The following is a 25,981-nucleotide window of genomic DNA, read 5'->3' as shown; positions in this document are numbered from 1 at the left end:
GTCAGACTTAACTATAAGCTACATCAAAGAGGAAAATTTAAAGCCTACTCTTAAATGTAGTGATGGTGTCTGGCTTTCAAAGCCAAACTGGGAGCTAATCAGGTGCCATTTCCTCAACATGTGCATAAAAACGGAGTCTGAGGAAATTGCTGCTTTTGCTGCTTGAACTTACAGCTGAATTCAGAATCATGCATCATCCTCTTTGCCGCGCCGTCTGTTATCTGTCAAAATAAGCTTGAAGCTCTTCGTAACAACTGACCACGCCTCACCATTTGTTTTGCGGTTCGCCTCCGCCGAGTCCTTCTACCTGGCCCCCTCTCCTCTGAAAACCACTGATTGAAGATAATACCTTATTCCTGAGAAAATCAATCAGATTCCCTTTAAAGATTGCCGGCCCTCGTGGTTTACTGCCTGTAATGGTGTTGGCACTGCTCACAGCTCGGTCATATTAAACAAGAATCGTGCCCTTGACTGAAAATTATCTCCATTTGAACGAGCGCAGCGTCTCGCCTCTCTTTTTGATCACAGGCCTCTCAGGCCACCTGCAAACACTGTGCCACTGAGCAGCTATGAAAACCTTCGCTCTAGTGCTAGATGAAGGCTGTCCCTGTGTTTTCACGTCTTGGCGTGTAAAACAGTTTCTCTCGAGGATAACTTAATGTGAACAGCGAGGAAGAAAAGATTTTCAATTTTGCAGCACAGCCTGGATGATGTTGCTAATGGAATCCGTGTCCATATTTCTAGTAAAATCCGTTTAACTGTAAACACATAACCCACTTCAATAAATTAGGATGATTTCAAACGCTCATGCCCTAAAGGTGAATCGTTCAGAAATGCATGTGGATTTTTCTTTTGCTGTTCTTTTCATGATATTCTCTTTCGCTCGCGGCCAACGTCAGAAGTGGAAGGACTGAAAATTAGATTTCTTGATTTGATGTCATTTTTGATCAAGGCTTCTCAGCTAGGGCCGTTTGCAGTGCCAGTTTTTGGCAGACGTAATGTCAATATCAACCTGGTTAGCTGCGTTTTCTTTGGTTGCCATCCCAACTCACTGCAGACTTTCATCAGGGTTATTGGCACAGATGCCGGGTTAATATTTGATGAGAACGAAGGAAAAAAAATAAAAAAAGAAGTAATTTCCTTTGATAAGAAAATTCTCATTAACAGAATATTTTGCAAGTGATGGACAAGAAAAGTGTTAAATTATTATTACCAGTGAAGAACCCAGTTTTACTTTAGAAAGAACTAGTTCATTCATTGTTAATGGATCCAACTTGAAATTTTACATATTGTCTTGAAATATTGTGGAATTTCTTTGACTGGCTGTGTGAGAAAAACACACCCAAAGCATTGAAGCACTTCACTACAGATATTGTCGACGTGTTTTGTTGTTGTCCTTCAGTTTGAGAAGGAAGCTGATTTAGAACAGTTGCTCTCAAACCTTTTTATATCGAGGTTCCTGGTTCATGGAGCTCCATTCACCTCTCGCTGATTTTTGCTTTTGAATTCCAGAAAGTGGATGAAACTCAGGGACAAAATAGTCATTGTGTTTATTACTATTCAGTAATAAGTCATTTCAGTTTACCAAAAGACTGAACACACTGGGACTGCTTTTTACTTCCTGCTGTCTTTATATAAAATAGCAATAGTATAAAGCTGTTTAACACGAAGAAGAAAATGTTTCAATTATTAAAAAAATTTACTTTTTTGTAATTCTCAGTAATTTTTTCCACTGAGAATGCCAAACTGCTCCATAATTCAGTCCGTATAATCTACACTTGATGAATACAGTTCATGGTCCCAGCAGCACATCATGTGAGTATAGGTTTGAAGCAGGAGTCAGATTTTTATTTAATTTTTTTAGGATGAGCCAGAGATGCTTTTAAAGAGGCTTCAGAGAGAGACATCAAATGCAATCAAAAAAACTTCCATGACATCACTGATAAATGGCGTCGATTAAAGGCTTCAAATTCCAAAGCTTTTCAAGAGTGTGCGTTTCATAGTCAATGTCACAACCTCAACCTGGCTTTTTAATGTCTCTATGACAGCACAACTTTTGGGGGGAAACTTGAGTTACTAAGCGGCCACGTTCTTTAATAACAGTAAAATTTTAATGCTTGTAACTGCGGAGGAGAAATTCAATATTCTGCTCTTTCGGAGGATTAGCCCTTTAAGATGGGCTCGTCGTCTTCCTTCAAATTATCTGACCTAAACTGGGACGCTCATTAAAAAGGTGACAAGCAATCAATATGAGCTATTTCAGAGCTGCACTTTTTCTGTTACTATTGTGACAGCTGTCCAAAGAGGCATTATCCTGTTACCAGCCCCGGGCTGAAAACGGTGCAGACTCACACCTCAGAGCTGCAATACACTTTTTTTTTTTTTTAACCCCCCCAAATCCAAAAAAAAAACTTAGAAAGAGCAAATTTATTTGAATACCATTCCTCCAATTATGTACAAAATACCAGAATAACAACAACAAAGAAATGAAGTCTTTGGCTTGTAATAATGCTTTTTGGTTGTTTTCAAACTTTCTCTATTTGTAAATTTCACACTCATTCATGAACATCCATGATTTACACAGTTTGTTTTACAACAGATTGCTTTGGTTGCTGCATCTTTTTTTTTTTTTTTTTTGGCTAGTCTCAGAATGCGTTTAATCTTCTGTGTATCAAGTACACAAAGAAGAAGAGTCACAGCCAAAACAAACTTGTCTCAGCATTTTGTATTTGGTGTAAACCGGTTCACACTTGTTTCGGTGACTCATAAAGAGCTGCAGGTTTTCCCAGAAAGATCTGGTGGGAAAACCTGAAGACCTGTCATTATTATTTATTATGTAGGAACCAATGCCGTATGCAGATATAGATAAGGTAGCGTGGTCACGTGGCTTTATGTGCAGACCTTTTCAGAAGAATTGTGCATAAAACTGGAGCAGGTGGAGGTCTCTTTGGGGGCGTTTCAAAGATAGTTTCACAGAAAGGGATGCTTATCGGAAAGAGGCTTCTCTTTTCTTTTACCCTTCAGCTCTTCTCATTTTAAGGTGTTGCCAGAAAGTGTGATCAAAGCAGCTCCTCTCATCTCTGACAGTTTTTGATGATGTACGTACACGTCGCCAACGCTTTTGTTGTGCTCCAGTTTTTGTGGCACCACAGAGATTTAAAAAAAAAAAAAAAAAAACATAAAAAAGATATCTTCATAAGTCCAAACATCAACATGTTTCTCCTCATTTCAACCTCATATAATCAAACTTGTCAGGACATTTTTCATGTTTAGGAATATGGAGGATGAACTGAGCTGCTCTGGTAAAGATTCCTACACTTACTTTGAGTTGTGACTTCCTGCTCAGAATGAAATGTTGTGGACTGCACAAGTAATCAAATTGGTCTTTAAAAAAAATATGATTTCATTTCAATCAGTAGCATAATTTTCTTTGTAGCACAGAAACATCTTTGGGCTTTCATCATTCTGTGTGGAAATCAATTTAAGCGCTTTTGTCGAAAGAATCTAAAATAAACCAACAAAAGCATCTGCAGAGAACACAGACAAATCTGCTGCTGAATGGAGACTACAGATAATTTTTGGACTGACAGTTCTTCCTCAGTAGAAAACACACGTTCTAATATATCTAAGTCTTACAGACATATGAGAAAATAAAGATGTTTTATTTCTTTGGCTTAAATGTAACCTGTAAGGTGTTTGAACTGGTTGAGCTACCGAGCAGTGCCTTCACAAGATGACCCCAGGTTTGTTTGTGGTGTGCAGACTGGTCACACAACGCCAGTGTGATACCACATCTTGGGGCATTTGCATGAATTTCCTGTGACTGACACTCGGTTGCAACAATGCACCGGAAAACAACACTGTGCTGGCAAAGGAAGGGAAGAGTGGCACACGTGGATATAAATTTAAAGACACCTTCCAGTTATGTTTTAATAAATATATAAACAATGCTACTTGGCTCTAAAAGTAAATTAGGGCAGCAGAAAATAACATAAGATCTGCGTGGCGCAAAAAAAAACAACTCTACTTTTGTCACATTTCGCATGAATATATTTATAGTTTTTTTTTTTTTTTTTCCCAGGTCTGACTGCTGCTCTTACGTCAATGCATCCCCCCCCAATGCATAAATATATTTTGTATAGAAGGAGAAATACTGTGTGACCTTTAGGATTATAGAATGAGCATATTAAACATAAGCTGTGGGCAATAATTAATCAATGGCTTGTTTGCATAAAATCTTTTCCCCTGTTATTCATTTCTAAAATTAATTTTGCAGCTTTCACACAGAAACTACCACAAGCAATGCCCCTGCTGAATCCAGCAGAGGATCCTAACTCATTCCAAGTCAATATCAGGTCCAGTAGGGCTTGCTAAAATGACCCATTAAACCTCGCCTCTATAACGATAGGTGCTGTTAAATCACTCACTGTGATGCATTTTGTAGATGTAATTATGTTCCTCAAATAAAATAATTTACTCCGCACATTCTGGCCAGCCTATCTGTAATTATTGCTCAACCCAGGACCTATAACATTTTAATCAAGCTGTGATATTGAACTGCTCCAGCTGTAATTAAAAAATGATCTGGAATGAAGAACCGCCATATATGAGGGACAGAGTTGGCAGGACTGTCAAATGCAGGAAAGATTGAACGTACCGGATTCCTCATTTGCAATGTAGATTACTTTTTGGAGCAAAACAATAGGATTATTGAAATCAAAATCCAGCCCAATGAATAAAACATGATAAGCTTAGAAAATAATGGGAAGCAGAAAATAGGCCAAATAAATGTTCACGAATTCAGAAATGAATGTTTATCACTTTCATACGCTCTAAATGGGGGAACAAGAGAAGCAGTGCAAACAGGTGAGCTCCAGGGAGGCTTGAGTTTTAATGGTGCCGTGCCCTCCGGTGAGCTTTCGCGGTAAGATGCAGTTGCTATTTATTTTTCACCTTCCTCGTTACCTTTGGAGTTTTTCTTTCCTCAAAATGAAACAAACAACAAGAACAAGGTCACACGGGAGGAGAAGCCTACTATTTGTGGCCCTGCTGCCACCGGGATCGGCCCCAGCGTCCCTGAAGCTCGCTGTGAGGTTTGTCACCCAGGCGGTTGTCCAGGTGACAGCAAGGCAAGAAATCCTCTGAGAGCATAAAACTTGTTTCCAGGCGTCCTTTACAGCGCTTTATTCACCCTTTCTGACTTTTCTGGCTTATCACCGTCCCTGCGAAATGATAAATTAGCCAGGGAACGGTGGTGTTGGGCTTTTATTTATGCTCTGCTATGATTGAGCTCAAGACTATTTGATCTGTGAAGTGAGGCGCTTGAGTAAGAGCTGCCGGTGCCCGCAGCATGAGAGAGGCCATGTAATGGAAACACTTGGCAGCCCATCATGTAGAGGTTGACATCAATGTCAAAAGTGAGATCCTGTGACAGACGTGATTAAATATTTAAAGCTGTTGATAGTGCAACCGGAGACTGTTCCTGTGCAATTGGGATACAGTCACTCTAAAGAGGCCTTGTGGACAAGAGCTGTTAATTTTCTCCTGCCTCGTCTTGTACCTTCACGCCCAGAGACTGAACCCCGCGTGCATTCAATTATCCTCTGGAAGTCCAGAGCACAAATACGAAGTGAAGTGTTGGTTTTCCAGCACTTTGTGCCTGATTTCAGCACGCCACAACAGAAATTGAGTCATTAATGTAAGCCCAGATGGCAGATAATCATCTGTCTGTATCGCTCTGCAAACTTGTCGGCAATGATTTTTATTTTTTTTTTTTTTTCCAATTAACAACAATGTATGATGAAGTTTTCAAGTATAGAACATTTACAGCCATTTTCAATTCAATTAATTAGCTTTGACAGCTCCTGCAAATTCTTATAAATTGACTCGTATTTTAAAATCGTTGATTTCATCTGTTTACATAATGTGCTGAAGGTACAGAACACTCAAGTCTCCTGTGTAGGTCTTCAGGTGGATTGCAGATTGAGTTGGGATGTATTATGCATTTAACTACTTGACATTAAATAAATTAGTTTGAACTGTATAGACATTCAGCAGCTGCAATATTCAAGCGATGTTCACAGATAAATTCATCAATAAAGATCCAATAGCAGAACAAGTTAACGCACCCGAAGGACCAATGTGTGTCATGAAATCAAAATTAGACATCGACTTTGGTAGCTTCCCAATAAATAAGAGAGATATTACATCTTGGATTTGTTATGCTGCTCAGGTTTAACAGCACTTTTGAAGTTCTTGGCTCTTAACTACTCCTCCTCCTATGTTTCAAAATTCAAAACCTTTTTTTTCTAGATGTAATATGAGATTGACACAAACTTTAATGAGTGAATGTCTTAATTTTTTTTTTCTCCTTTCAAATATACATAATCCCACGTTCGCTGCTTTCCCAGACTGACAGCGCTATCTATAGCTAACCTTTGCTTCAGCTGAAGCTAAATGGTTACTTACTGATTATTTTCTTTCCGAGCTGTCTGTAACTGAAAAGAAATCAATTTTGATGAACTGTCATCTTTAGCGCTTGCATTCCGCATAAACTAAATGAGCCACGATCAAAATGTTAACCACGACAGGTGGAAAACACTTGGCTAACCTGATACCAAGGACGTGCAGTACATCAGATTTAACCCCAGTGATTTGAATTGATATGGCTGAGCTGCGTTTTCACGAAAGAGGAAGTTTTAATGGCAAAAGTGACACAGATAACCGAGGAGAAATATTCATGAGCTATAAATCAAAATGAAGTTTATTTTCTTTAACAAAGAAGAAAACATTTTCATGCTTTCCTCTGAGGATGGCAGAAAGGGATATGGATAGATCTGCATTAGGATGTGCAGACCTTGAAGGCATAACCTGAGAGCATGACAACCTCTCCATCTATTACAGTTTTCTGTAACTTTTCCTTTTTTTTGTGCGGCCTGCCACTGAGGATTTGACAGATGTTTCTCCTCTTCACTCCAACACGTCAATGGACAATCAATCATTAATGGCCATAAAATCAACACCTTTCGATGTTTTCTGCTATAAATTAATTATACAGTTCGTTGCTATCCCAGAGCATCCTTAAACCCAACTCTATAGATTTCCTTTAGGAACCACTAAAAGTTAAGTGTAGTTTTAAGAATGAATGCTGAAGCCGTCTCGGCTATCAACAACCTAAATAGAAATGTGCCGATGCCAACCTCAGAAACAAATTTTTCCCTCGTCACTCTTGCATTTGCAAAGACTTAAAAAAGAAGGCTGCATCTCACAAATGATAAAATAAGTTTTCAGAAGCTATAAATACCAGGCAGGAACTTCCCTGTAGAACTGCTTGGTTCTCGTTTTAATCACAACTTAGTGTTGTGCAGAGTTAGTGAATCAGATAATGAAAGGGAAGAGCGTAATACATTTCTAAACTCTTCATGATTATCCTTGACGTCCTCGCCAAGCTTTAATTAGAAGAAACATTGAAGATGTAATGAATAGCACTTTTATTTTGTCTTTTCATTGGACCTGCCACTTTAATAATGCATTTCCTCCCTGATAACTATGGCTTATAAAAAGTTAGTGGCGCAGTCATTAATATTTAAAAGAAAATCACTTCACATGCAACACGAGTTACTTTTCCTGTCCTCTTAGATTCACTTACGGCATCAACATAATGAAGACGGTGTTGTATTATTATTGTTAGTAGTAGTATCATTATTCTTTTGTCTGCTGTTGATGAAATGAAATTTATTCATGAATCATTGTTAAAGCAGCTTCAGCCTTGCAGATCAATAATAGAACAGTAAATCTGAGGGTGAAGAAAACAGTCAGAAGTTAACCAGCGTCACTTTTGAGTTGGGTGAAGTTTATTTTTTTTTTGCAGAGTATCAAGGAATGGGAGATAAGCTGGGAGAGGTAATGGAGAAGTCCCCTTGGGAGGTGCTGGCGTGGAAGCCGAACCACCTCCACAGATTGGATTAATATTGCATGGGCACTCTTGCAGGGGCCTCCTCTCTTCAAAGAGCGCTGATTGCCCCATTCAGTCTTCCGCATCTTTCAAAAGTTATCAAAATACTAAGGCAAGGGAGGCAGCCATGGAAAAACAAGCGGCCTCATCTCTTGAAGAACATAAATGACAAAGAGCTTTCAAATGACTCTTCTGAAACGCGCAATAACAAAGAGCAAATGACTGGGAGAGTTTGTCCCTTATCTTGCTCTCATGGTGGCACATGAACGATGTTTTCGCTGTTCTCGAGCCCTGGTGTGATAATGGAAGCAAGGTTTTTGCTTTCTACTTTTTTTTTTTTTCAGAACGTATTTGTCAGGTCATTTGTGTGAATGGTTTTTTTTGGGGGGGAGGGCATTTAAAAAAAAAAAAAAAAAAAAAAGCCAGCGTCTCTGCACAATCTTCTACGTTATAGAGCGAGGAGCTGCAGCCATGTTGTTGCCTGTGCGGTGTTAAAGAAGACAGAATTTCATTTTTCACCGGCACTCTGCAGCCCCCTCATCTCTCAGCAGTTTAAACCTGTATTGACGTCTGCTGGAAAGGTATCGACTTGCTTTGAGAATCCACAGAAATTATACGCTGCGTTCATATTTAGTTTGAGAGGTTTTTTTTTTTTTTTTTTTTTTTTTGTCTGGAGTGTCACTCAAAGTGCTTCAGGGTCTTAAGAAAGAAAGAGAAAGAAAATCGAGCAACAAGCAATGCATCTCTTTGTACTTCTCATTGTGCCATTTTGCATATTGTTCAATATGCTTACGGCTCTCAGTAAGAAATGTTGAGTCAGTTCACTTCTTGGGCCCCAGAAGGCCCTCAGTAATCCATCCAGGGTTTCAGGCGTGGAGAGAGATTATGTTTGTGGGTGAATGACTGGCTGTAATACAATAACTAATTCAAATGCCACTGCAGATACAAGGTCATGGTTCGGAGGTATTGAGTATTTTCCTTCTCTCTGCTTCGAGAGGCAGCACATCTCCGCGTTGTGACCTCCCTGGTTGATGACCCACTCCGGCCTGGAGTGATACCCGTCGAGGACGCAGAGGAGCAGCCAGCAGCGGTTGTCACCCATTTGTCATGCTTTTTCTCTTTGTGCCGCTGCAACTTTTGATGAATGAGAGGAGCAGTTGGTGCGCCTTTACCCTTTCTCCTCCATCACGAAGGGCAACCCTGTCGCTAAAACACACGGCAGCAACCACAGGCAGTTTGTGACCGAGCTCACTATCGCCACACTGGATGAGCGCTTAATTACCCTGATCTGGATTTATTTTGTGAAATGAGCACAGTGTGCGATTGGATTCTCCACAGAGGAACATATTTGAACAGAGTGGATCCAGCTCAGTGGAAAAGTTACTTTTATTTACTGTTATAACTTCTGGCAGATGTTATTTGCTTTTCAAGGGGCATCATGACGCCCAAGGTTTCTCCGAGCAGTGATTGATTATGGACTTGGCGGTTGATAGCAAATACAAAAGGAGCTTAGCTCACACTTCCAAAAAAATCTGTTTTCATGAAGCCAATAATAACAGTTTGATAGAGTGGCTGTCTGTTTCAGGTAAACAAATCAATGAATATGAGACAGTCAATAAACCAGTATGACTCCATTTGAATTGTGTAGCTGTGATGTGCGCCATCTTGTGTCCAGCTCAGGTAACTGCGATAGTCTGCAGGGATCAAAAGCAGAATATGATGCTAAACTAAAATCTAGTCTTTCACACTCATTGAAACAGAACATTATTGTTATTTTGTTCCATGTTGATGAACAGCTCGTTCTTCATAAACACAAAAAAAAGAAATTGACTAAACAGTTGATTTCATTTATCATTGAATTGGAACCTTTTAGATTTTCATTTTCTTTTGACTTCCACCATCCAGCAACTAGATCTGCGCCTGCTCTCTCTCTTTACGTTTGACCTTGATATTTTTGGCATGTAATTGAAAATTTGGGGATTGGTTTTGTGGAAGCTAGTGCCCTTCCATTTTTATTATTATTTTTTTTTTAAATAAAACATTCAGCTAAATCTCAAAGGATATACTGAAATATTTCTACTCAACTGTACGACTGCCAGAGCAAGCACCATGTGCAGAATCTGAAAATGTGATGTCTTTTAAAGCAGATCTCAAAGAACAACTAAGAGGTCACTGAGCTCAGCACACGGACTGATTAAAAAAAAAAAAAAAAACAACAACCAATGGCTCGTCACATGCTTGACTTTCCTGCCTGTTGCATAAATGCTCGTATTACACCCATAATAAAGGATGTTTTTACGGGTCTCTTAGCTTATTAATAGTGTTGGAGAGTGACATGAAGTTCCCGTCTGACCCCAGATGGGAGTTTTAAGGTTTAGTGTTATTCAGCCAACACCTGGAAAGGAAGGTGCTCATAATGGCATGCAAAGAGAACTCTTTCAAGCTCAGGTTTAATGTAACCGAGTGTGGTAGAGTGTCACCAGGTGTTTATTTGTGCATTTCCTTTTTAAATGGATGAATTTTCTCCCTTTTTTTATCTCTCATGTAGATGGTTTGTAAAGCTCTGGAAAACGACAGGAAAGACTCGTAATATACACCTCAGATCTCTGAGTTGCTAAATTTTGCGAGTACTCTCTTTAGCTCTCTTTCTGCATGAACCAAAGAATGCAAATTAAAATCTACATGAGAATCAAGTATTTATCTACGCAACGGCAAGCATGGGGACACATTTCCGTGGATCTGCCAAAAAGCTTATTAAACCAACTGTCTAATCAGACCCAGGAGACGTCAGGTTGCTTCTGCTGCTTACCTATCACCTCGTTCATTAGTGCACAATTACACAGCCACATGTTACAGCTGTGTTCCTGCCTCTCCTCGCAGTGATTACGTTGGAAGAAAGCAAAGTCCAGAGATGCATCGCAGGAAGCTGCTTTGTGTCTGACAATCGTGGTTTCTTTGCCTCACAGTGATACCTCGTGCTGATTGGCCAGACAGTCAAAACGAGCCTTTCTGATCTCAATGGAACACTGAGCTGATTTCATTTCCTACAATAATGTGCTTTATATGTGTAGAAGTTCAAGAACACACAGATCTTCTGAAATCATCACTTTGGCACAAAGCTGTTTTAGATGTTAGCTACTGCCCTGTTGGTTATACATGAAGAAGCGTGTGAGTTTAACGGCGGCATCGATTGGATCTGGAAGCTACTTTAGTCATTTCAGTTTATGGACTGACAGTTTCAAAAATGTGGTAGAAAAATAAATAAATAGCATGAGAACAAACAATCCCAGTTGAAGAGTTAGTTGAAAGGCCTTTGATATTAATCCTCTGAATTTCTGATTTATTTATTTTTTTTACAATCAAATATGATTCATAAATATGTAGAACTATATGATATAAAATATAAACCAACCCATCCACTCTGATCCAACTTAAGAAAACCTCTGGAATTTACGTCTCTACCACTTTGTCTTCATCTTTCATTTGTAACGGCCGGGAATCGTGTCCATAAGTGGTGCCGGTAACATCTAACTTGAAACCAAAACAGGTTAAAAACCAGCAGAGTTTTTTTTCTGAAAGAGGCCTTTAAAGATAATTAAATCTCACCTCGGTGTGCGCAGGGCACAGCTGTAGGCTCCTCTGCTTTGGACAGGAAGGGCTTGGGAGTTGCCTGGATCCATCTATCTTCATCCTTGTCAATTACGCTGTTAGCAGGCTGCACATCTTCATTTCCAATGTGGGCACTGTCTCAAAGTACTTCCCAAAGTCACCGTAATCCAATTATATTCTGGCATTCACTATGATACAGCCCATTAGAAAAAGCTTAATCAATGTGAAGTCTTCATTAAAGCAATTTATGAATATTCAGCGTGACACTCGATCCAATACGTTATGGGAACTTGACTCAAACCATTTCCCCCCGTGCCGCCATATCATAACCTGGCTTTAGTTTTAATGGCGGCTCTTAAAGTGGAAGGGTAATATAGTGTATTAGTTAGGTAATATGAAACAATCACCACTCTACACACAGTTTAATCCACTGATGATATTTCACAATTCGGCTGCACATAAAAGGAGATTTGCAGTATAAGGAGAGCTCAACGTCGGGCATCTGAATGTTGGATGGTCCCGCTTAGGTGTCTCTACGCTGAGGCTTTCAGGCACTGCGCATTAATAGCTAATTACTCTGTAAACCTCAAATTGGTTCTTTCAGCAGAGAATAACAAACAGCCAATAACTCATTCAAGGCTGAGTATCCATTACAAGAGCTCCTTTCTTTATCTCCAAGGAGACCACAGAAACCTGCTGAATCCAGACTCCCTTTCAGAAGCCACAGTTGATTTTATTTTATTTTTTTTGGGACGGTTATTTCAGCCACACTGACTAAATGTTTTAGAGTCCAAAAGGTCGTATAGATAAATAGTGAACTCTGAAAACAAGTGTAGGAGCCGAGTGCGTGTGATCTATCAGGATTTATTCATTCTGGGATACATGCTTATGTCATTTCTTGCCGAGCGTCATAAGAAGGCCATTTATTCATAAATATGAAGTTGGAGCATGGAGAGGTTTAGTTTAGCTTTGGAGAGCTGCATATTAAAAAGAAATGTACCCTCTCCTCTCTCAGCACGGTGGTGAGGTAAATGGCTTTATGATAATGTGGACGTATTTCTTTAACATTAATGGTTCTCATGACTGTAGTTTATTTTTGATTAATCACATTTTTTACATTAGCACTGTAGCACTGACTGTAGAGCACAATGCTTCAGCTGCCTGAGCCATTTAGAGCATTTAAAGTAACCTGCTGTGGATTAGTTTGAATAAATTGTGTTCATACTTCACATTAGTTCATACTTTATCCAAAAATTAAACAGACCCTTGAAAAGCAGCTGCTCTGCTCCATTTATCTTTTCTTTGTAAATGTGTGTTTTGATTAGCAATGTGAAATTACTGTTGCATCGGATCACTTAGACACCTCATTTGCATTTCCAGGCAAATTTTAAATGTCAGACGTAATAAGCTCAGCTCTGATGATTTTTAAAATATAGCTTTTTATGCAAAGAATGTTTGTTCCTTTCTCAGATCCATCTTATCGGGACCGACATGCAGTCCTGACTCAGTGAATACGATTCATTCATTAAATCTGATCATTCAGGGCAGTTCATTTCACTTGTCTCTCACAAAGCCGATTAAAAGTGATGAAAAGGAAGTCGTTTTGCACCAGCGTATACACTCAGTGAGCTGTGCTACTCATGTTTTTGGATACCTCTAAGTGAGACATATGCAGCTTGTGCATGGGGCACATAATGTTGGCAGTAGTTTCAACATAATCTTATAGACCTGCAGAGGATGCTGTGATCACTACATCAGTGATTATTAAATGAAACTTTCACTGAACAAGCACTTCATTCAAAATTCAAACTGGTTTTGCAGGCAGGGTGTGCTTCAGGTCATTTGCATGAAGCATTGAGGAGATTTTTGCAAAAGCAGCTGCTTTGACCTCCTGTCAGGACTGTGTACGCATGCCGACTCATACATGTTATCCGCCCCATCTCTTCCTGTAACGCACAGTCTCGGGACATTGGGAAATTTCCATCCACCACGAAAATTACGACCACAAGGGTGTGTCGGCTGCATGGCCTTTGATTAAACCACTCATTAGAAAATTACCCATCATCTCAGGGAGAAGAGGTCTTTCCACAGGAGGGATCAGAGCAGGGGAAAGGTGGATGAGCTCCATCTAGTGGCTGCAAACATGAAACACAAAGACCACCACCATACAAACGTGCAATTTTCATCGCCGTCCTTTCTCATTTTGCTGTGCATTTAAATATTTCATGTCAAATTGCCCCAGCGTGTATTTGGGTGGAAAAGGGAAACAATCACTCAAAACCACATTTGGTCAAAATTAGAAATGATCTTCATGATCTGATTACTTAATTCAACCGCAATCTCTTTATTTGTGCTTTGAGAAATAATTTAATAAAATACTAAAAACAGATTAAAAATCCTTTCACTTCAACATAATCTCTAAGTATGTTTCATTACTTTAATTTAGCATCAGTAGCTTCCTTTTCTGAACAGTCATTCTGAGGATCTTATTTTTAAAGGTTGGAGGGCAGATTATCACACAGATCTGATTAGTGTGTTAATAAATATGGTGCAGCCCAGTTGTTGACGGCCTTGCTTGTATTTAGACAAAACATCCACTAGATGACACTGTCTCCAAATAAGTTTTTATGCGGGTTTCAGAACAGCTTTGCAAAATCCATCCAAACTGCAGATTAGTGACTTGATGATTACACTGTGCATTAAGTAATTACATTATGGACCCCATGCCTTTTTAAAGTAACATTTTTTAAAGCAAAGTAGCATTATATTATGTAGACTAACTGTAAATATACTTGTTTCATACGATCTGATGAAATATCAGATTGTGCTCAGAGCTTGGCGTGCTTTATAAGGTCGATGAATAATTGCTTTTGGTGGTACAGTATATCTGTCCCTCATCAAAACAGCTTTCAGCTTAATAGGAAAAAAAATTCAGACTCTCCTCCCACACACTGTGAAAGTCTTATTACAGCAGTTATGAGCATCCATCATAGTGAGAGGTCAATACACCATGAAAAGACCCATAACAATATTCATAGCAAATTTGTCATTTGATGTGCTGGAGGAAAGGATATTGAAACTCTGGCTGCACATCATTCATTGATCTGAACAAGCAGCTACATGAAATCTGGTATCATGTCATTATTTGAGATAATACCGACCATAAAAATTCACTTGCTCGTTTTTGCATTTCTGCAGACAAGTCACTATCCGGCATCGACGCAGATGTCGCTGATCAATGGACGTCTTCATGCATTCCCCTGTGCACGCATGAATACGAGCTCCATTTTCGTCTCAGTACATTGAGCTGCGCTGAAAACAAGCTCTTTACTGGAGCATTTGTCTGGCATCCCATATGGTGGTGTGCTCGGTGGACTTCGCCTTGGGCAGCCACCGGAGCGGATCCTTGAGGACAAGCACGAGTGTAGCTAGAAGGTCAAGTGCCGCACTGAAAATCATTAGCCATCCTTTTATTTGCTTTCATACTCTGCGTGCATCGATGAGATCACAAGTGGCAAGGACAACAATTTGCTGTGTTTAAAGTCCATTTCAAACTTTACTCGCACATGGCTCTTTTGTGCTGGAATGGGTTGGAGGGTGGTGGGAATTGAATCGCAGATGTCAGTGTAGCCATAACCTCTGCGGTGTGGGGGGCCGGGGGGGGGGGGGGGGCAACAGACAAGGTTAAAGCTGTATTTGTTGGTGAAAAATGAAAGGCTGCTACGCTGCTATATAAAACAGTGTTTATTAACATTTTAGAGCTGGCTGTCCATCAGTTCGTCCACAGGGCCTCTGAATCATGTAATTTCTGTCACGGGTGAAAGATGAGAGTCTAGCAAAGCGCGACGGCAGAGCTCAGTAGTTTCACAAGCGCTCAGGTAAGGACTCTGAAAAATACAGCCACTACAGTCTCCCCTGGTCTGATAAGTGCAGAAAAATTGCTTGCTTGAGAGTCTTTCATTTCACATTCATTAAAGAGGTTCTTAAATTAATGATGCATTGTTCACCACGATGTGGGATAAGATGCAATAAACAAGGCTTAGATGTTTATGATGGCAAGGTGAAGTTTATCACCTACAGTGGGCTGCTCTCATGCAAAGATGATTCAATCCAGCAATCACGCAGTGAGATCTCTGAGGCACACAACTTTTTCAGTTCACTTATTAATGTTGTATTTGCCAAAGGTATTTAATGCAACGATTGATTCTATTTTTTGGCGGGAGGCTTTGGAAGTAACACATCCATCAGATCTGAGGTTCATTAGCATTCATTTACTCTAGGTTTATTTTAACGTGATGGATGTCCCACCTTTTAGCTCGGCTTCAGTCATCATCATTGCCAAAGAAAAGTATCTGGCTCTGCAACCCCTTAAACGCATCACAGTGTTGACCTATTTGTCATTTGGAGCCAAGCAGGAGTCCGGCAGTCAGCAGTGTACAGTAGGTAGGTCAATCAATCATTGATCATCGATGCATCAAAATGCCAGAGATTCATTGGTTCCCCGTTAAATATGGAGGATTCACTGCTTTTCTTTGACTTATGTGGAAGGTACTATTCATAGCTGAAATGCTAGAGTGCTGGTTTGGACAAGGGGGGGGAGGTCAAATAATACCCACAAACAATGAACCGATTAATCTGTGAGTTAAGAAAATAATTGACGAATTTCATCGATGATTAAAAACAATCCTTAATTTTTAGGGCTTTTCGATAAATTTTGGCTGAAAATGCTGAACAGGGGTTTAAGGAAGCTGTGAGACTGAATTAAAATCGTATAACTGTCTACTATAAACAAAAAAAAAAAAAAAGCTCAGTAGACCTGAGAGAAACTGAAGAGTTTTCTCACTAAATTTGGCACTGCGAGTAATTCCTTTCAGGTTGCACACACTAACATCATCTATTACTATCATAAAAATATTCATTAGAGTAGCTTTAAGTACTCTCCTCCAAACAAACTATAAAAAAGGAATTTGTATGTTTAACGAGCTGAAATAAATGTCCAGGTTTTGCAAATGAAGTATTTCCTTTTTTAGACTTTTCGACTCCTTTCATTCTGTCATGACGCAGGTTGGAAACACCTTCCTCAGCTGAATAAATAGAGTCTGAAGTGAACATTACTGTATGTAACACAGATGCTTGATGGATGAAGTGCCTGCAGCGCCAACATTGTTATGCAAATCAAAAGTAGTCAATATCAAACACACGCAGTCTATGTGTAGTATCTTGTGAAATGATTGGGGACATGAATAAACTGACAGGGTGTGCGGTGCGAAGCAATGCAATGCTCAAGTGTTGTGAGATTTGATTTTGGTTTTACAATCAATACGCCTTTCCCCACAGCTGTCCCTGAAATGCACCCGACAAACAAACTTGATTTGTGCAGGCCCCTAAAATAATAATAATAAAAATAATACATAATGCATTAGTGCATGCCACATGGATGATGCCAAGTGTACGTCCCACTTCATTAATTCATCCATAATGAGTTTTGCAGCATGTAGGAGCAGCTACCTTAGAGGCAGACCCAAGAGTCAAAGCTAATTAAATCAGAATCTTAAATCCCAATCTACACACATCTGCCTTTGTTTGCAGAGTAAAAGGCCTCAATGAGCCCCACCAACACAAAGCGCACACTTTGTGTTTGGGCCGTAGATTTGGACCAACGGAGACGCGCTTTTCAGTTTTTAAGTCCTTGCTGAAATGACCGAGAGGCCGGATCGGCACCAGTAGGTGTCTCTGTAACACAAACAAACCCCCTAATATTGTGCAAATGCTTCACTGAATGCTAAATTATATTCATCTCCATTTTGAATGTGCGTGTGTGTGTATACACTTTTGAAAGGCTGAAAATATAACTAAATACTAAGTTCAAGTGTAATGCCCTCGGTTAATTGGTTGCTAAAGGTGTGATTCACATCTGAAGATTACAGGAACTAAAAAGCCGGTATGGAGCATCTCACTGCTGGTGGCCCAACAAGGGAGCTGGGTTAATCTCCTGCTGTTTATAGTCCCCACAAAGTCCTCAAGGACATTATCAGCACTGAGAGGACCCTGATTTGTGTGCTGTCCATATCTTTCTATTCTCTCACAACTGATTAAGCAGCTGGAGCATCTCAGATACGGCGATGCAGCTTTTTGTGCCGAGGTGAGGTATTGTGCACACAGGCCTAAACCGGTGTGAAGGCGTGAGCTCTTTTACAAGCTTTAGTAAAAAAATAAAAATAGATAATAATAAAAAGGTTTTTTTTTTTTTTTTTATCACATGCATTCACTCTTTTCTTGGACTTTATACCCCTTTGTGATTTGTACATCGCTGCCTCTGCTTTGTTGATCCAACACATGCCCACTGAAACAGACCCCAAACATCTGTATTTTTATGTTTACTGAACTACAGCTGCTCCAAAATCAGCACAATTTTTTTTTTTTTTAAAGTGGCCTCAAATTTGTCTTTTGCCACGTGAAGTTTCTCATCTCACATGCTCTCACAGCATACTCGGGCTGGTGGTTTATCTCTGCAAGAGGAGCTGTCTCGCAGACGACAAGTCTCCGTTTGAGTAACCTAGCGCAAAACGTCACAAGTCACCATTAATCATGCGAATGTGTCATGCATCACACAGAGGTGGTTTGCCGCATCTGGTCTTTAGTCATATATCCTAATCATCACTGTATCAGCGTTCCAGATCCGTCCACGAATACATTACTCAAATTCAGTTCATTAGAAAAGCCATTTCAGCCGACAGTTAAGTCCACCTAAAAGTTGGAGAACAGCCCTAATGACATTATGTTTCATTGCAATTCTCTGTGCAGTGTGGATATTGTACTCATTTAGCATAATTCATGACGCCAAATACATTTCCAAAATATACAGGCACACGTCGGAAGTTAAATATCTTTTCTTTTCCTTTTATTGTGTTAAAAAAAAAAAATGCTCTCGAAGCTTCTAATGTTATAAGAAGTACTTCTGGTCATTTAAGAAGATGAAGATGTCATTAGCAAAATGGGCTCAAAACAAAAGCCCCTGATTATGTTCCCCTCGTTCAACAAATGAATCCACATTATCGACGATGATGAGGATGAGCCCATCTTTCTCAGGTCTTCCAGGTCACACTATCTCTGCTTCATACCAGCCTCTTATATAACCGCATGACAAATCAATCATAAAATTGTTGTTTATATGGTTTTGACAGATAGGCACCTTGAGCCCCGAAGGACCCAAACAACCAAATAACTACAGCACACCATAAAAATAGCTGAAATAGAAAAGCAGGCATTTCCAGCTGTAGCAGTACGGCTGCAGGTATGTTTGTATTTCATTGCTGTAATGTGATCTCATGCTTGTAATCCTACTATTTTATATTTTATGGGTTTGTGCAAACATCAGTGGTGGCTCCAAGTGACCTTGACTGGGTGTCCAGTGAATCTTTGTGTCAGTTATTCTAGTATTATAAATGTTCCATCGCTGCAAAACTGTCTACTTCCAGACAAATGCAGCTGAAGATACAGTACATCTTGCCTGGAGGATTAGCCTGGCTTACTCAGTGGAATGCTTACCAGAGACAATGCATGATCCATCTGTCTGCTGAGGAAGTCGTCTTCGCCCTTCCCCGAGCTAATCTCGCATCGCTATAACCGCAAGTCTCATCTCACCTGTTGAGCGAGGGCTGGAAGCTGATTTTACCCGCGAGTCGAGCACCGCATCTCCGCTGCGTTCACCGAGGGCCAACGCAGTTGATTTCACTTTGTTCGTGCAGGCCCTCTGGCCTAATTTCAGAAAAGCTATCATTTTTCTTTTTTATTACAGATTGATATACAAGGCTGTGCAGTGGACGCTGGTTTGGTCTGACCCCTCTTGTCCCCTAAATCCAAAAAGCTGACACACTTAAGAAAATATTTCATAAAATCTTCCTTTTATATGAGCCTCTCATTTTGTGTTGACTCAACTCTTTAGTTATGACCTACTAGAGCCAAAACATTTTCAAATTGAACTCTGGCCATTCAACAGCAGGCACGGGACTAATTTCCATTTTCTCTGCCTGCAGTGAAATTTTTTTTTACTGCAGATGATTCTCAAGTTGACAAAGTGGATAAAGAGGTTGTGTTTCTTTCGTTCTCTGCTTGACTTGGGAGTGAAATGTATAAAACAAAAACAGGCTCGCATCATCTATGGGTGTTACTTTTAAGTGGGTTAACTGGCATGTACTGCCGCTCACAACAAATTATAATATCCTTATTTATATACACGGCCCACTCTGTATGTACAACATTATATAAAAATTTAAGAGAATGCATGCAATAATACATAGCTTCGTGATTTAATACTATTTGACAACTGTCACATTAAGGAAATGCAATATCCTGTTCATATTTATAAAAAATCAAATTATTTTTCATGCTACCAATCTTAATGACAATGAATTTATTAATTATTCAACTGCTCTACATTCTGTATATGGTAGATAATATCAGGCACGTAATCCCCATTTTATATGTCATCTCTGTGTTTTGTGGCTGATTTTAAGGGTGTTTAAGTCCATTAAGTGTTCCTGTAAATTTAGAGTAAACTCTCATGGTTTAACGATGAATAACGGTCACAAACTGTCAGAGGCAGATATATCTGAATGAAGTCCTCCGTTCATGGTGCTATCTAAATGTTATTGCAATAATATTATCAACAAAATACTTGTAATGCAGACTTGCCTCTGCTGAAATTGCTTATATTTTGGGTAAAAGTGGATAGTAATAACATTACACCATGTTTCAAGAACTCGTTGCTGAACTTGTTGATGCTGCAGATTTGATGTATGAAGTAAAGATCAAATGCAAAGACTTGGGCATACTGGCGGATGCGCTGTCACCAGTTGAGCTTTCAAGGGCTGATACGTTGGCGATACATGGTTTCCACAGGATAGAGACAATGTTAAACAAGTTCAACAACATCCTGAATTTACACAGATAATTTTCTGACTGCCTGTAAAACTGTGTTACATCAAAAGTTACAAATTTACACGAGTTAATTTGATCGCTGACATTAGCAGAGCAATGCTGCTCAGCCGTGGCCCATCATTCTTCCCCAAAAATGGTCTTAGCTCACCGCCCCACAATGTGAAAGATAATAGTATTATTTTTATTGCATTGTTGCAGCCTGCGTTGGCCCAGTTGGTGTTTATTTTCCTAACACTCCATGTCCACAGACGATGGCAGTGATCCATTCTGACAGCCAGAGGCTGAGCGACAGATTCCACACAAGAGGGAACCCCAAGGTAATCATTTGCATTTGTTTTTTATTGCAATCATTAGGGCTCCCCTGCTGGGCTTCAGCGCAAGTCTGTGTGACAGACCCCATGTTTTATCTGAGAGTCGGGGGAGGTATGTTGCTGGGAGCGAGGCGAAGTGTACAGTATGCTGCACTGATAAAGAAAACAGGCTGGCTACCATGCATCACAGAGACACTGACATCTGTGGTCCATACTTGGGCTTGTGCAGAAATTTGGGTATCTGTGATTGAAAATGCAGAAGATATTAATTATAATATTGCCCTCCATTGCCAATTTTCTCTGTCAGCATAATAAAAGACCTAGAATTATTTTAATTTGTATCATCAAAGCCTGATGCACAACGTAGCAGACACTGCCGACAGCGGGAGCGCACATCAGAGAGGAAAACTATAGGGAACAAAAGACAGAGGAATCCTTGATCAGTCTGGGCTGTGTCATGACCTCGCCTGTCCCCCAGTGGAGGCCCGGAGAGATCACAAGTGGTGCTTGAACGGTGAACTTCATGACTGTGCATCAGGATCCAAAGATCACCCCGAGCTCCTACTTTCCTTTAATTATCTCGAGGTCTTTAGGGGAACGGGGCTGTGTGCAAAAGACCCTCGTCTTCAGCTTTATCCGGAGAAACAAAAATGTGAAATTACCTTTATATTTACGTGGCTCCACTTTCTACGGTGAAAAGGAAAATCTCCATCACTCAGAGTGCTAGAGCTAACAAAGAGCCCTCGCAGCCAGCCATGGCGAGGGAAACTATTCTGGGATTTAGTAGTTATCACTGCTGCCTTTGACATCCAGTCACTCTGTGACCTTTCAGTTTCTCCAACCTGCATTACATACACTTCCCACCGCTTCTAATGCAACCAGTTCTAATTATATGCAGCCAAATCTCCATGAAATAGCCTTTGAGTGCTTTGTGAGACTGACAGAACTCCAACACTTGCTTATTCTTGACTTGTGGCGAGCCTGGAATTACACCAGTGTCAATATACTGTCTAATATATTGGCCCATGTAGCATATTCATTATAATGATGCCTGGAATGAATGCACAGTGTCGCTAATATACCCCTGTGCTTGTCACAGTGCATGCAGGATCATTAAGCTTTGATGAAACAATAGCGGGGCCCAAGGTGAGGAGGAAGAAACCTCCCATGCCAAGGCCAGACTACACTTACCACTACAGAATATTACATTCATTCAGCTCATTACAGAAGAGAGTGCTTTTCTGAGTCCCTTGCTTACGTGTGTGTCCCCCCACTAGCAGCCCACACACATGCACACATTCGCACACCCGCCTCTAATAGATGCCGGAGTCTCTATGGTCTTTTTGTCTGCGTCCTCCTTATCTGTGCTCCCATGGAGGAAGCCTGCCTCTTCTCGCCGTTGCCACTGCTTCTCAATCAGTGTAGCTCGGGCCTCCAAGACTCATTCCAATTTGTGCTGTCCCCTCCGATACCAGAGCAATTACCTGGCTCTGGCCGCCCCCACCTCTTGCCACAATGTGCGCCACCAGCTTGTCACTGAGCCACTCTATTAAAGGAAAAATTTGTAGGATTTAGAGGGAGCTGGTGGCAGAAAACAGAATATAATATTATTAATCTTGTTTTCATCCGTGCGTGATGACCTGAAAGTAAAAATCATTGTGTTTTCTTTGAGCTTAGAATGAGCCTTTCACATCTGGTGAGTAGGTTATCCTATGTTGCACCACTATGTTTCTACAATGGCCCAATGGCTTTTATTTCACCAGAAGCCCATCGCAGATTCTCCAACTTGCTTGAAAAATGGCCAATAGAGGGAGGGGGTATTAAGGCAATTGCAACTTCACCACTATATGCCAATAAATCCTACACGCTAATCCTTTAAAGGAGAAAGACCTGTGAATGAGTAATGGAAAGGAACAATGTGACAAATGGATCTGTAACATCTCATGGTACGGATCCTGTATGCCTTGTATTGATTGTGTGCTTCTGTGATTTATTCTGTTGGTCCTACAGTAAAGCAAACTTTTAAAGGAATTGAGGGGCAAAAATAGTTTTGGCTAACCGAGGAACAAGGCGGTGTGTATGAACGTCAAACTAGCTAAGGCAGCGTGGACCGAGAAAGGTTTTCAAAGGTGCTCTTATTCCTAGTCATTAATCAATAATCACTGAGTCTGACAGATAAAAGCTCTGAGCTCATCACAATATACGTTTAATGCTTTCAACAGCTATGACGACAAAAGAGTGCAGGATTTGGCTCAACTCAGGTGAGCTTGTAAGTTTTTTTTTTCTCTTCAACTGAGCACGCAGTTCAACAAACTAAGGCAGGCAGAAGGTAAAGTAAATGCATGAGGGATGAGTGTTGTCGTTTATTATCCATCAAGGTCTCAGTGAAAAGTTGCTTGTTGCAGTAAACGTATTCCATAAGGCCCATCCTTTGTGACCAGTCCAAAAAAACAAGCAGTGACCTGTGACTGTTACAGAGCTGCACTTGTGTGTTCATACAAAGGATCTGAAGTGACAGCTTGAAGAATAAAAATCAAATTCAAACCCAGACTATTTTCTCACTTTCTGACACGTTCTGGTCAATTGCTGTTGTACGTTATATTCAGGAGGTTCTTCAGACATTATTCAACCTCCAGACAAACATGAAGGAAGCATAGCGATCTCTTCATCGGGAGAAATCAAGCTCTATTTTGAGTCAACCTCCAGGCGATCTGTCAGAGGTTGAGTAATTCCTTGAAAGACTCAACACAAGTAAGAATATCCCAGTTTTTGGATCTATCCATGAGTAGATGAATGACTGATACCTGACTGGAAATATGATCAAAGGGTCCTTCTCCATGTCTTTGGCAGAGGTCACCGCAGAGGGCAACCCTGTTGGAGGATGCCAGCGGTGGACAAGATGCATGCTGAAGTAATGAGGGCTATGGATATCAAGGTGTCACGGCTGAGATTTCAGGAACAGTGACACTGAACCCGGAGGCATGGGTGGTGTTCTTTGTCTGTAAAGAAGGACCCGGAGGGGATGTCAAAGACACAACAGCCTCTTTGGAAACACTGGCTCTAAAGAAAGACCAACAGCGTAGAGCGATGACAACCAAAGATAACCGAGGAGTCGAAGGAGATTGTTAAAAAAAAGGCCCCAAAGGATGCTGGGAGAGCATTGAGGACTTTTTGGGGACGCTGCTTTTACTGGATTCATTCATACAAAAAAACAATACCATCAAGACGCATGCAGTCCTGTGAGTGTTTGTATTCACGGACAGAGGTCTGGACAGTGGTCAGGCCTTTGCTGCGCCTCGATATCTGGGCAAGCCTTCTTCAGAGAATTACATTCTTTTGCGTCATTCAGTGGTGTTTACTGCTCAATGTGGCGTTCTCGAGATCTAAATCTGGAGCTCTGTGTAGAAAAGCATGGCCTGCGCCACAAACACAAAGTGAGCAGCTGCCCAGTGTGGAAAAGTCCATATATCTTTGTGGGTTTCTTATTTTTCACCTCTTCGACAAAGAAATGTGAGATTTATTGCATCTTAAATTTTTTTTGGTGCAGTGTCAACAGGAATTTAATTTCATGATATGGTGATGAATTGTGCTGCACAACAAAGAATAGCTCTTGATTTAGCAGTCAATTCTTGTCTGACTAACGTTATATTTCGGGATCAAAAGCATAGTGTCTGATGTTGCTCCTCTGAGGGGTGCGTTTTGCTGACGGAGTGACTCTGTGCTGTATTCTGCTGCTCCACGGTGAGGGGAGATTTTGGGATGGTTGGGGCTCTTGGGTGATTCTTGGTGGAGGTGCAATGAGATCAAAAGCAAAGAGAAGATGCATGAATGACTGCAGATCACACGGAGAAGCATGCAGATTTCAGATCACTTCGGCTCCCGCCTTGCACTTGTAGACTAACATTTACAGAATTGATCTTAAAATGCTTTTAATTAAGCACATGCTATCAGCTGGCTTTGATCCAAACTACATCAGCAATCTTCTACCGCTTAAACGTTTCTTGGTCGGGGGAGGGTGCTGGAGCCAATCCCAGCTCACTCTGGGTGGGGGGGGGGGGGGGTCACCCTGGACAGGTCAGCAGTCCATCACAGGGCCAACACACAGAGACAGACAGAGACCAACAACCACTCACACTCAGACCTACAGTGAAATTTAGAGCCACCAGTTAAGCCAAACGTGACGTGTTTGGATGGTGGGAGGAAACCCACACAAGCACAGGAACAGAACCCACAACCTTCTTTTTGTGGGGCAACAGCGCTAACCGCTATGGCACCGTGCTGCTGTATATGACTTAGCATATTCTGCTCTTAAACAATGTGTTTTCGGAGCTGACCGTATCGTACGGTGACTTGTGCAGCATTTTATTCCTCATCTTTCTGCATACTTTGCTGTATTTTATTTGAGTTTTCGACAACTCAATATGTGGTAACTCACAAAGAAGAAGGGTTAATTATATTTTTTTGACCTAAACTTGTTCTCTCCAAATACGTTCATCTCGGAGCATCACTGGCTTTCACACCCACACACGGGGTGTGCTCCAGCGAGTGTCCTGAGTCTCCCCTCTGAGTATTCATCTTTAACATAATTAGTCAGGAAGCAGGACGCCAAAGATAAATCAACAGTAGTCAAAAATCCTGACCTTTCTCAGCCGAGCAATAAGCTTCCCTTCTGGTTTTAACTAAATTAAGTCCTGTTGAGATGGCGGCCCTTAAGTTTCTCCCAACACAAGGCGGACATTATTGACAAATCATTACATCCTCTGCTTGTTCTTCCCTGTTTGTACCTATTTTTGTTCAAAGTAGACTAAAGTATCTTTGGCATTCTGAAAGTCTAGACTCCAGACTTACTGAGGGTTTCACAGTCTGTTTGATTATTTTTTTTTGTTGTTGTTGTTGTTTTGTTATTTTGGCTAGAAACAGAGTTAAACTGCAGTTGAGCAGTACTGAGTGAACAGTGTTTGGTACCATCTGTGCTTTACTTTTTAGCGACACTTATTTTGCTGGTGGCTTTTTGATGAGGGCAGATTAGTCCCACTGATAGATTTTTCTTTGTTCCATGTAATTACCTAAAAATATTTAATGACTTCATATCATGTTTTCACTTCTTGAAAATCGGAATAATTGTGCAATGGCTCACACAGAGAGGAAATACTTTTTTTTTTTTTTT

Source organism: Echeneis naucrates, chromosome 20 (genome assembly GCF_900963305.1).
Source record: "Echeneis naucrates chromosome 20, fEcheNa1.1, whole genome shotgun sequence".
Classification (NCBI taxonomy): Eukaryota; Metazoa; Chordata; class Actinopteri; order Carangiformes; family Echeneidae; genus Echeneis; species Echeneis naucrates.
The sequence above is the reverse complement of the archived record's forward strand: the minus strand, read 5'-3'. Positions refer to the sequence as shown.